General features: G+C 47.6%; 1 protein-coding gene across 12 annotated transcripts in view; it reads left to right on the top strand.

Moving 5' to 3' along the window:
* Window positions 1-10153, top strand: part of LOC142159778 (uncharacterized) — a 627000-nt gene that overhangs the window by 353418 nt on the left and 263429 nt on the right. The window lies entirely within an intron of this gene.

The following is a 10153-nucleotide window of genomic DNA, read 5'->3' as shown; positions in this document are numbered from 1 at the left end:
GTTGACGCATCTTTGCTCCAGATGCTTCAATACAATTTAAAATACAGCCGTGGACACGCAAGTATGCATGTGTTGTGTGTCTAAGTTCATATGCCAACAGGTCACTCCTCCTGGCTTGTGAACTCTGCCCTCTGTCCTCGCAGCATCTGATGTATTGATGCTGCTAGTGGACTTAGGGGAGCTGAGAAGAGACAGGAGTTACAGCGCAGCGGCGGCTGGACTGGGAAGGTAGAAGAGGACTGTTTTCAGACAGCAGAATACAGAAGTATATACGAGGACCTTAGCATCCATTCCAGCTGCTGGAATGGGGCTCTGAACACCTTAGCCATCCATTATGCCTGTCAGAATGGAGCTCAGAGGACCTTAATTTTCCATTCCGGCTGCCAGAATGGGGCTCTAAACACCTTAGTAATTCACTCCTGCTGTCAGAATTGGGTTCTCAGTATCTTAGACAATTATTCCAGCTAGCGGATTTGATGTCTCAATATCTTAGTCATTCGTTCCAGGTGCCGGAATGGATGTCCGAGTACCTTAGTCATCTATTCCAGCTAGCAGAATTGGGCTCTAAGTATCTTAGAGAACTATTCCAAGTGTCAGAATGGGGCTCAGAGTACCTATACCTAACCATCCATTCTGGGTGCCAGAATGGGGCTCTGAGTACCTTAGCCATCCATTCAGGGTGCCGGAATAAGGTTTTGTTTATATTAATCATCCATTCTGGGTGCTGGAATGGATGGATAAGGTACTCAGAACCACATTCCGGCACACCGACTAGATAGCTTTGGAGCTCTGAGACCCATTCCAGCACCCAGAATGGATAGCTATAGTCCTGACAGACCCATGTATGTCATTCTCTGAAACATAGAATTTAACAGTAGATAAGAACCGCTTATCTAGTCTGCCCATCTTTTTATTAACCTATGGTACCTTAAACCCCATTTGAGCCTTTATTCTCTATAAAGATAATCTTATGTTTAAACAGCTCTACTGTATTAGCCTCTACCCCCTCTGATGGGAGGCTATTCCACTTATCCACTACCTTTTCTGTGAAGTAGTTTTTGCTCACATTTCCTCTGAACCTACTTCCCCCCAGTGTCAGTGCATGTCCTTGTGTTCTAATACTTCTCTTCCCCCCAGTGTCAGTGCATGTCCTCTTGTACTAATACTTCTCTTCCCCCCCAGTGTCAGTGCATGTCCTCGTGTTCTAATACTTCTCTTCCCCCCAGTGTCAGTGCATGTCCTCGTGTTCTAATACTTCTCTTCCCCCCCAGTGTCGGTACATGTCCTCGTGTTCTAATACTTCTCTTCCCCCCAGTGTCGGTACATGTCCTCGTGTTCTAATACTTCTCTTCCCCCCAGTGTCAGTGCATGTCCTCGTGTTCTAATACTTCTCTTCCCCCCAGTGTCAGTGCATGTCCTCGTGTTCTAATACTTCTCTTCCCCCCAGTGTCAGTGCATGTCCTCGTGTTCTAATACTTCTCTTCCCCCCAGTGTCAGTGCATGTCCTCGTGTTCTAATACTTCTCTTCCCCCCAGTGTCAGTGCATGTCCTCGTGTTCTAATACTTCTCTTCCCTCCAGTCTCAGTGCATGTCCTCGTGTTCTAATACTTCTCTTCCCCCCAGTGTCAGTACATGTCCTTGTGTTCTAATACTTCTCTTCCCCCCAGTGTCAGTACATGTCCTCGTGTTCTAATACTTCTCTTCCCCCCAGTGTCAGTGCATGTCCTCGTGTTCTAATACTTCTCTTCCCCCTAGTGTCAGTACATGTCCTCGTGTTCTAATACTTCTCATCCTTTGTAGAATGTTTCCCTCCTGTACCTTGTTCAAACCCTTGATACATGTGAAAGTTTCTATCCTCTCTCCCGTTCCCTTCTCTGCTACAAGATATACATATAAAGATCTTTGAGTCTTTCTGGGTAAGTTTTGTGCTGTAGGCCATGCACCATTTTAGTTGCCCCTCTTTGTATAGTCTCTAATGTATTTATATCCTTTTGGAGATATGGTCTCCAGAACTGAACACAGTATTCTAGATGAGGCCGTACCAAAGTGGGCAGTGACCAAAATGTTATTATTCGACATATAAAAGTATTTTTAAAAGAGTATATATTTAGTCATATGTTCCGATATAAAGAAAAAAGTGTGTTTGTTTTCACAAAGCTCTGTATATTATAAATGTAACAAATGTACATATATACATTATTTGACAAACGTGCCAATAACAGTAGTGTAAGGTTAAACATTTTTCCAGTGCTTATAATACAAACATTGTATATATAGGTAACATTATAAATATTCTTGCCTTAAACAAAGATAAACATTAGAACTTTATAATACATACTTCCATTAACTATAACTGACGGTAATGTGGGTACTCAGGGTGATGTGGAGCAACCGGGTTCTCGGGTTGATGTGGAGCAGCCAGGTACTCGGGGTGATGTGGAGCAGCCGGGTACTCGGGGTGATGTGGAGCAGCCGGGTACTCGGGGTGATGTGGAGCAGACGGGTACTCGGGGTGATGTGGAGCAGCCAGGTACTCGGGGTGATGTGGAGCAGACGGGTACTCGGGGTGATGTGGAGCAGCCGGGTACTCGGGGTGATGTGGAGCAGACGGGTACTCGGGGTGATGTGGAGCAGACGGGTACTCAGGGTGATGTGGAGCGGCCGGGTACTCAGGGATATGTGGAGCAACCGGGTTCTCGGGGTGATGTGGAGCAGCCGGATACTCGGGGTGATGTGGAGTAGCCAGGTACTCAGGGTGATGTGGAGCAGCCAGGTACTCGGGGTGATCTGGAGCAGCCGGGTACTCTGGGTGATGTGGAGCAGCCGGGTACTCGGGGATATGAGGAGCAGCCGGATACTCGGGGTGATGTGGAGTAGCCAGGTACTCAGGGTGATGTGGAGTAGCCAGGTACTCAGGGTGATGTGGAGCAGCCAGGTACTCGGGGTGATCTGGAGCAGCCGGGTACTCTGGGTGATCTGGAGCAGCCGGGTACTCGGGGATATGAGGAGCAGCCGGGTACTCGGGGATATGTGGAGCAGCCGGGTACTCAGTGATATGAGGAGCAGCCGGGTACTCGGGGATATGTGGAGCAGCCGGGTACTCGGGGATATGAGGAGCAGCCGGGTACTCAGTGATATGAGGAGCAGCCGGGTACTCGTGGTGATGTGGAGCAGCCGGGTACTCGGGGTGATGTGGAGCAGCCGGGTACTCGGGGATATGTGGAGCAGCCGGGTACTCGGGGATATGTGGAGCAGCCGGGTACTCGGGGATATGAGGAGCAGCCGGGTACTCGGGGATATGAGGAGCAGCCGGGTACTCGGGGATATGAGGAGCAGCCGGGTACTCGTGGTGATGTGGAGCAGCCGGGTACTCGGGGTGATGTGGAGCAGCCGGGTACTCTGGGTGATCTGGAGCAGCCGGGTACTCGGGGTGATCTGGAGCAGCCGGGTACTCGGGGTGATGTGGAACAGCCGGGTACTCGGGGTGATGTGGAGCAGCCGGGTACTCAGGGATATGTGGAGCAGCCGGGTACTCAGGGATATGGGGAGCAGCCGGGTACTCAGGGATATGTGGAGCAGCCGGGTACTCAGGGATATGTGGAGCAGCTGGGTACTCGGGGTGATCTGGAGCAGCCGGGTACTCGGGGTGATGTGGAGCAGCCGGGTACTCGGGGATATGTGGAGCAGCCGGGTACTCGGGGATATGTGGAGCAGCCGGGTACTCGGGGATATGAGGAGCAGCCGGGTACTCGGGGATATGAGGAGCAGCCGGGTACTCGTGGTGATGTGGAGCAGCCGGGTACTCGGGGTGATGTGGAGCAGCCGGGTACTCTGGGTGATCTGGAGCAGCCGGGTACTCGGAGTGATCTGGAGCAGCCGGGTACTCGGGGTGATGTGGAACAGCCGGGTACTCGGGGATATGTGGAGCAGCCGGGTACTCGGGGATATGAGGAGCAGCCGGGTACTCGGTGATATGAGGAGCAGCCGGGTACTCGTGGTGATGTGGAGCAGCCGGGTACTCGGGGTGATGTGGAGCAGCCGGGTACTCGGGGATATGTGGAGCAGCCGGGTACTCGGGGATATGTGGAGCAGCCGGGTACTCGGGGATATGAGGAGCAGCCGGGTACTCGGGGATATGAGGAGCAGCCGGGTACTCGTGGTGATGTGGAGCAGCCGGGTACTCGGGGTGATGTGGAGCAGCCGGGTACTCTGGGTGATCTGGAGCAGCCGGGTACTCGGGGTGATCTGGAGCAGCCGGGTACTCGGGGTGATGTGGAACAGCCGGGTACTCGGGGTGATGTGGAGCAGCCGGGTACTCAGGGATATGTGGAGCAGCCGGGTACTCAGGGATATGGGGAGCAGCCGGGTACTCAGGGATATGTGGAGCAGCCGGGTACTCAGGGATATGTGGAGCAGCTGGGTACTCGGGGTGATCTGGAGCAGCCGGGTACTCGGGGTGATGTGGAGCAGCCGGGTACTCGGGGATATGTGGAGCAGCCGGGTACTCGGGGATATGTGGAGCAGCCGGGTACTCGGGGATATGAGGAGCAGCCGGGTACTCGGGGATATGAGGAGCAGCCGGGTACTCGGGGATATGAGGAGCAGCCGGGTACTCGTGGTGATGTGGAGCAGCCGGGTACTCGGGGTGATGGGGAGCAGCCGGGTACTCTGGGTGATCTGGAGCAGCCGGGTACTCGGAGTGATCTGGAGCAGCCGGGTACTCGGGGTGATGTGGAACAGCCGGGTACTCGGGGTGATGTGGAGCAGCCGGGTACTCAGGGATATGTGGAGCAGCCGGGTACTCAGGGATATGGGGAGCAGCCGGGTACTCAGGGATATGTGGAGCAGCCGGGTACTCAGGGATATGTGGAGCAGCCGGGTACTCAGGGATATGTGGAGCAGCCGGGTACTCAGGGATATGTGGAGCAGCCGGGTACTCAGGGATATGTGGAGCAGCCGGGTACTCAGGGATATGTGGAGCAGCCGGGTACTCAGGGTTATAGGGAGGAATTTGTGGAGGGTAATATGAGGTGTATAATGATGTGCCTGAGTTTGGTGGAAAACATTGTTGCCCTCTGTTACATAAGGGTTAAGGCCATCAAGGTGGTGAATTCTCTTTTTTCCCTCAGAATCCGCTCCTACATATTTATTATTTGCGTAATGATAGAGTCCTGCAGCCGCACTCATTACCCATGAAGTGTTGGAGACCTGCGTCTTCTTGGGCCTGTACAGCCATATCCATTTCCTTTAGCTGTTGCACTATTACTGTGGTCATGGCTTTTGTTGCTTGTTCCATCTTATTTAGCCTCTTCTTCCTTTGAGGAACATTGTAAACTACAAATGGGAATAACAAACAAAAAACATTTGTCCACAAAGGATCAATGAATATTGCTGCAAAATAAAATAGCTGTGTTGTAAGCTGATATGTGCTTGAGGCCTCCTCCCTCCTGCACACTAGTTTCATGCTGTAACATATACATCTTCATGTTTTCATATGTTTTTAATTTTAAAATTTATATTGTAAATTAAATAAATATATGAAAGTTTAACATTGAAAAAAACTAAAGTTAATAACTTACTGTTTCAAAGTAACGGCTGCCGAAGGTTGTGTCTCTGGTGACGGTTATGTCGCTGGGAAAGCTTGTGAGTCTGCCAGTTCTTCTGTAGACATATTCATGCTGTCTTAGTTCACATTTGCGGCATCTAATTCTGCATGTTCTTCCTGTGAATCATCACTAATCACAAGTGATGTCACGCTAGGCTGAGTGCTTTCAGGTGTAGGACTGTACGCATCATGGCAGCATGAGGAGCACAGTGCTATTGGATTTGCCAGGGCAGAGTTGCCAAAGACCACGTTACGCTGTTCATAAAGGGCCATTCCATATGGCCGGCACCACTCTTTCTGCAGCTGTGGTCATACACTTTTGAGTACTTTTTTCTAATGGCCTTTAATTTGTTTGCACTGTTGTAGTGCACTGTGGCATCTTTTACAGTGCCTGTGATTTGTTTGTTTATTTCCTCCTCTCCTCTAATGGCCAGGAGCTCACGCACCTCTTCCTCCTGCCACTGTGACATGCTTTAACGTCTTTCTACTCTGCAGCATTGAAATGAACTCAGCTTACAGCCTCTCGAATTCCCCAATCAGCTCCTTTCTGTGAGACCCGGCTGGAAAAACCCAGGTCGTATCGTTCACACTGGCGGCGACCCGGGACTGACACAGGAATAACCCTGCAAAAGTCTTGGGTCTAATTCCCAGGTTATCAGACTCGAGTAGATGCAGGGACCCCCTTTCACACTGAGCCTACAACCGGGTTGCTTGGGATCGCTCCGGCAAAAATCTGGGGTTTTGTGGCAGTGTTAATGGGGGTATTATATACCTAAAAAAAAAAATTTGGCTCCTTTACCTATCTAGTTCCTCTTCCTGACCTGTTGGTCTATAGATCACCCAAGTACAAATAACTACCTTCTCCCCTGTTTCTATGGTTACCCAAAGGGTCTGTTTTTTCTTCAATACTTTGTATTAAAGTAGTATTTATGCTTTTTTTCACATACATTGCTACCCCTCCTCCGATTCTTTAAAACTCTGTCTTTCTATATCCCCGGTATAGCTATGTCCCAGTCATGATCTTCACTGCTCCATGACTCTGAAATAACCACAATATCCAGATCATCCCTCGTCATTATCGCACTTAGTTCTGGGAGTTTATTTCCTAAGCTCCTAGTATTAGTACACGTAGCTCCAAGAGTTTTGTTTGTACATCTTCTGTTCCTGTCTTCTATGTTTATCTCTCTCTGTTTATTCTGATTTGATCTGCATTGTCTTCTGTTGAATGATACCTCTTGGTTGGGGGAGCAGATTGTTTTATTTCTGTTTAGCTCACTGACCCCCTCTGCTAGTTTAAATAGTTGAAAAACAATAAAATGCTTAAATGCTAAATGGGGGTCAATATATTGATGGAAAATCACATTTCTTACACTCTCATTTGGTACCAATCTCATTTGGTATTAAATTACATCCACCTATAACTATGCTAAATCTAATAAATAAACCACTTACAACAATAACTGATCTTATATATAAATCAATGAGAACCTAGTACTAAAAATGACTGCTTGAGACAACTCCCAATGTTACATCAATAGCTCATATATATATTCACTAAACAAATGAACTTACAAAAGACCATTCTGTCCATGTAGTATCTGTCTGGCTAGTTAATCATTCATTTGCTGTGGGATTGATTGATGTTTACGGTGTAAACTTGTTAGATGTGAGATGTGGTTTAGTAAATTTCCTCTCTGTAACAGGGCCATCTTTTCCATTGGGCACGATGGGCAGGTGCCCGGGGGCCCCAAGTGCAAGGGGGCCCCATAGGCAGGGCTCTTAATTAGAATAAATAACCCTGCAAAAAAAAAACCTGCAAAAGAAACCTTCAAGGGTCACAGAGCAAGTACATCTATCTAGCTCTATGTCTATATATGTATATCTATATCTCTATCCCTATACATCTATATATATATATACATATATGTAGGGGCCCTGGTGCACTGCTTTGCCCAGGGGCCCATAATGTTGTTAAGATGGCCCTGCTCTGTGGGGAGCTTCAAATCAGAAGGTTCCGAATAGTGTTACTGTCTCTCCCCCCTTCCATTCACATTAATCAGTCTCTTCCTGTAAACCTTAATCTCACTGCATATCAGCTGAAACATCACTTACTGTCTGTATTCTCTTCTGGTTAAACTAAAAAATATGTTAAGGTATATCATTACCGAGAGGGGTCTCTACATAGCATCCTGAAACACTATAACCTATATATACTCATATTCTGACATCCTGCAGTGGGTTGTTGATGTAATTAACCTATTAACAAACAATTTATTTCCCATACATTTATATGGCAAATGGTTTCATACTTTTAAGTCTGGCAATGGTTAACATAACTAGAAGACGTGCCAGGGGCAGGCTGGCAGACTTTAGCCCAGGGGACAAGCACACAGCACTTGTCCATAAGTAGCGGCCTATTTTTAAAGGGTGGTTTTCGGTATAATATATATTTATAATAATAATTAGAGGGTATTTTAGTGTTGCTTAACCCAGCGATACTTTATTATTATAAATGATAAATCTTAAATAATGCAACAAAAAACAAACTTCACTTTATATTGCGTTTTATTTTATATGTTCGTTCATTCTACAGCTTTTTTTTTTTTTTGTACATACTTGTCTGATTATAATGCAGTGTAAATCCTATTATAGCAATATATTATACAATAATGTTCTATTACAGTACTGAACACAGGGGCTGATTTATCAAAATGTAAAAAGCCTCTTTGCGTTAAAAACCTGATGTTTTTGCCAGCAAAAGGACTTGTTTTTGCGTCACCCTATATAGTAATAGTGTTATTATTTGTTTGAGGGTTAACCTAAATGCAGCCAGGGATTAAGCTTTATTAAGGATCTGGAGGGCCTGGGTTACTTTAGACTGGGGGACCCCTATGATGTAACATGGTTATCATTTTACACAAATACACAGGTAATACTGTGTACACAACTGTTAGATACACACAGTTCTGCCTTCACAACCAGTACAGTGTGAAGCAGGACATACCTCCCAACTGTCCTTGTAGTCAGATCAAATCCTAACTAAAGCTGGGTACACACTACACAGTTTTCATACAATAATCGGCTAAATCAGCCGACATACAACCGCTCGTTCAAAAGTCAGGTCAGTGTGTGCAGTGACACGATGGTCGAAAGTCTGGCCGATTGTCACCTCATTTGGTTTGTCGTACCGTTTAATATTTTCGTTCCGATCTCGTTTCCGCTGTGTAGTGTGTATAAATTTCCGACCGATCCACAACAGTGAGTACGAAATTAGTCATTGCTGACGACAACATGGCTGTAAAAAGTCGCTAAAGGGACGTCTGCTCTTCCCTTTATCGTCCTAAACAAGGCTAGTGTGTATGCAGTCCATGGACCGAGCGATCGGACCATCCATCGCATGTAAAATCGCTCGGCATAAAAAGTTGGTTGAAATTTCTGTAGTGTGTACCCAGGGCCGCCATCGGGGGGTACGGGGGGTACTGTTGTACCGGGGCCCTGAATTCCTCTTGGCAGCCCTGCTCACAGGGCCGCCATCAGGGGGGTACGGGGGGGTACTGTTGTACCGGGCCCGGGCTCACCAGGGGGCCCGGTACAACAGCTTAGCACAGACTTACCTGGAGCCCGCCGCTGGTCTCCGCTATTCTGTCTTCAGCCTGGCTGTCACCGTGACAGCCAGGCACCAGGATCCGATCGCAGGGGTGGAGGATTCATTCCCCCTGCGATCATGTGCTCTGCCTGTGACAGATCACATGATCGCAGGGGGAATCATTTAAGACCAAATACGAGATCCCAAGAAGAGCACATATAGTGGGCACAGATACATTAGAACAGGCTGAATGATAACGGTTAGGAAGGAAGAGACGTAGGGACTCGGCGTGCTCACAGCAATACAGCGTATACAATAGTACTAAGAGATACTTAGATTGACAGACAACCCAGAATAGCCATCATTGGGCTTTGTGCACTATAGATGTTGTAGATTGGGATCAAACCCAGACTCTCTGTAATACACAATGTATTTATAATCGATCACTATAAAGAAAGCAAAGATAAATCCATCCAGAAATACTGCCCCCAATGGATAGACACATCATCATCATCACCATTTATTTATATAGCGCCACTAATTAGTGCCCTACATGTCGGCACTGTAGTATACAGCAGCCGCGGCGCTGTCTAAGAAGCGTCCGCGGCGGTGCTGTATTGTATACAGCACCACCGCGGAGGCTTCTTTGACAACGCCGTGGCTGCTGTATACTACAGTGCAGCCGAAATGGCGCTGCCGTGCATGCGCGACAGGTCTCTAGAATTATTTTTTTTCCGGGGGCTGAGGAAACTTCCCCTGACAAATCCTCCGTGCGCCCCTGCAAGAGGTATCGTTTCTGCAGACTAATAGTACAGGAAACAGATCCACAGTAACAGAAGACAACGCAGATCAAATCAGAATAAACAGAGAAAAACATAGAAGACAGGAACAGAAGATGTACAAACAAAACTCTTAGAGCTGTATGTACTAATACTAGGAGCTTAGGAAATAAATCCCAGAAC

This window comes from Mixophyes fleayi, chromosome 6, assembly GCF_038048845.1.
Source record: "Mixophyes fleayi isolate aMixFle1 chromosome 6, aMixFle1.hap1, whole genome shotgun sequence".
Lineage (NCBI taxonomy): Eukaryota > Metazoa > Chordata > Amphibia > Anura > Limnodynastidae > Mixophyes > Mixophyes fleayi.
The sequence above is the reverse complement of the archived record's forward strand: the minus strand, read 5'-3'. Positions and strand labels throughout refer to the sequence as shown.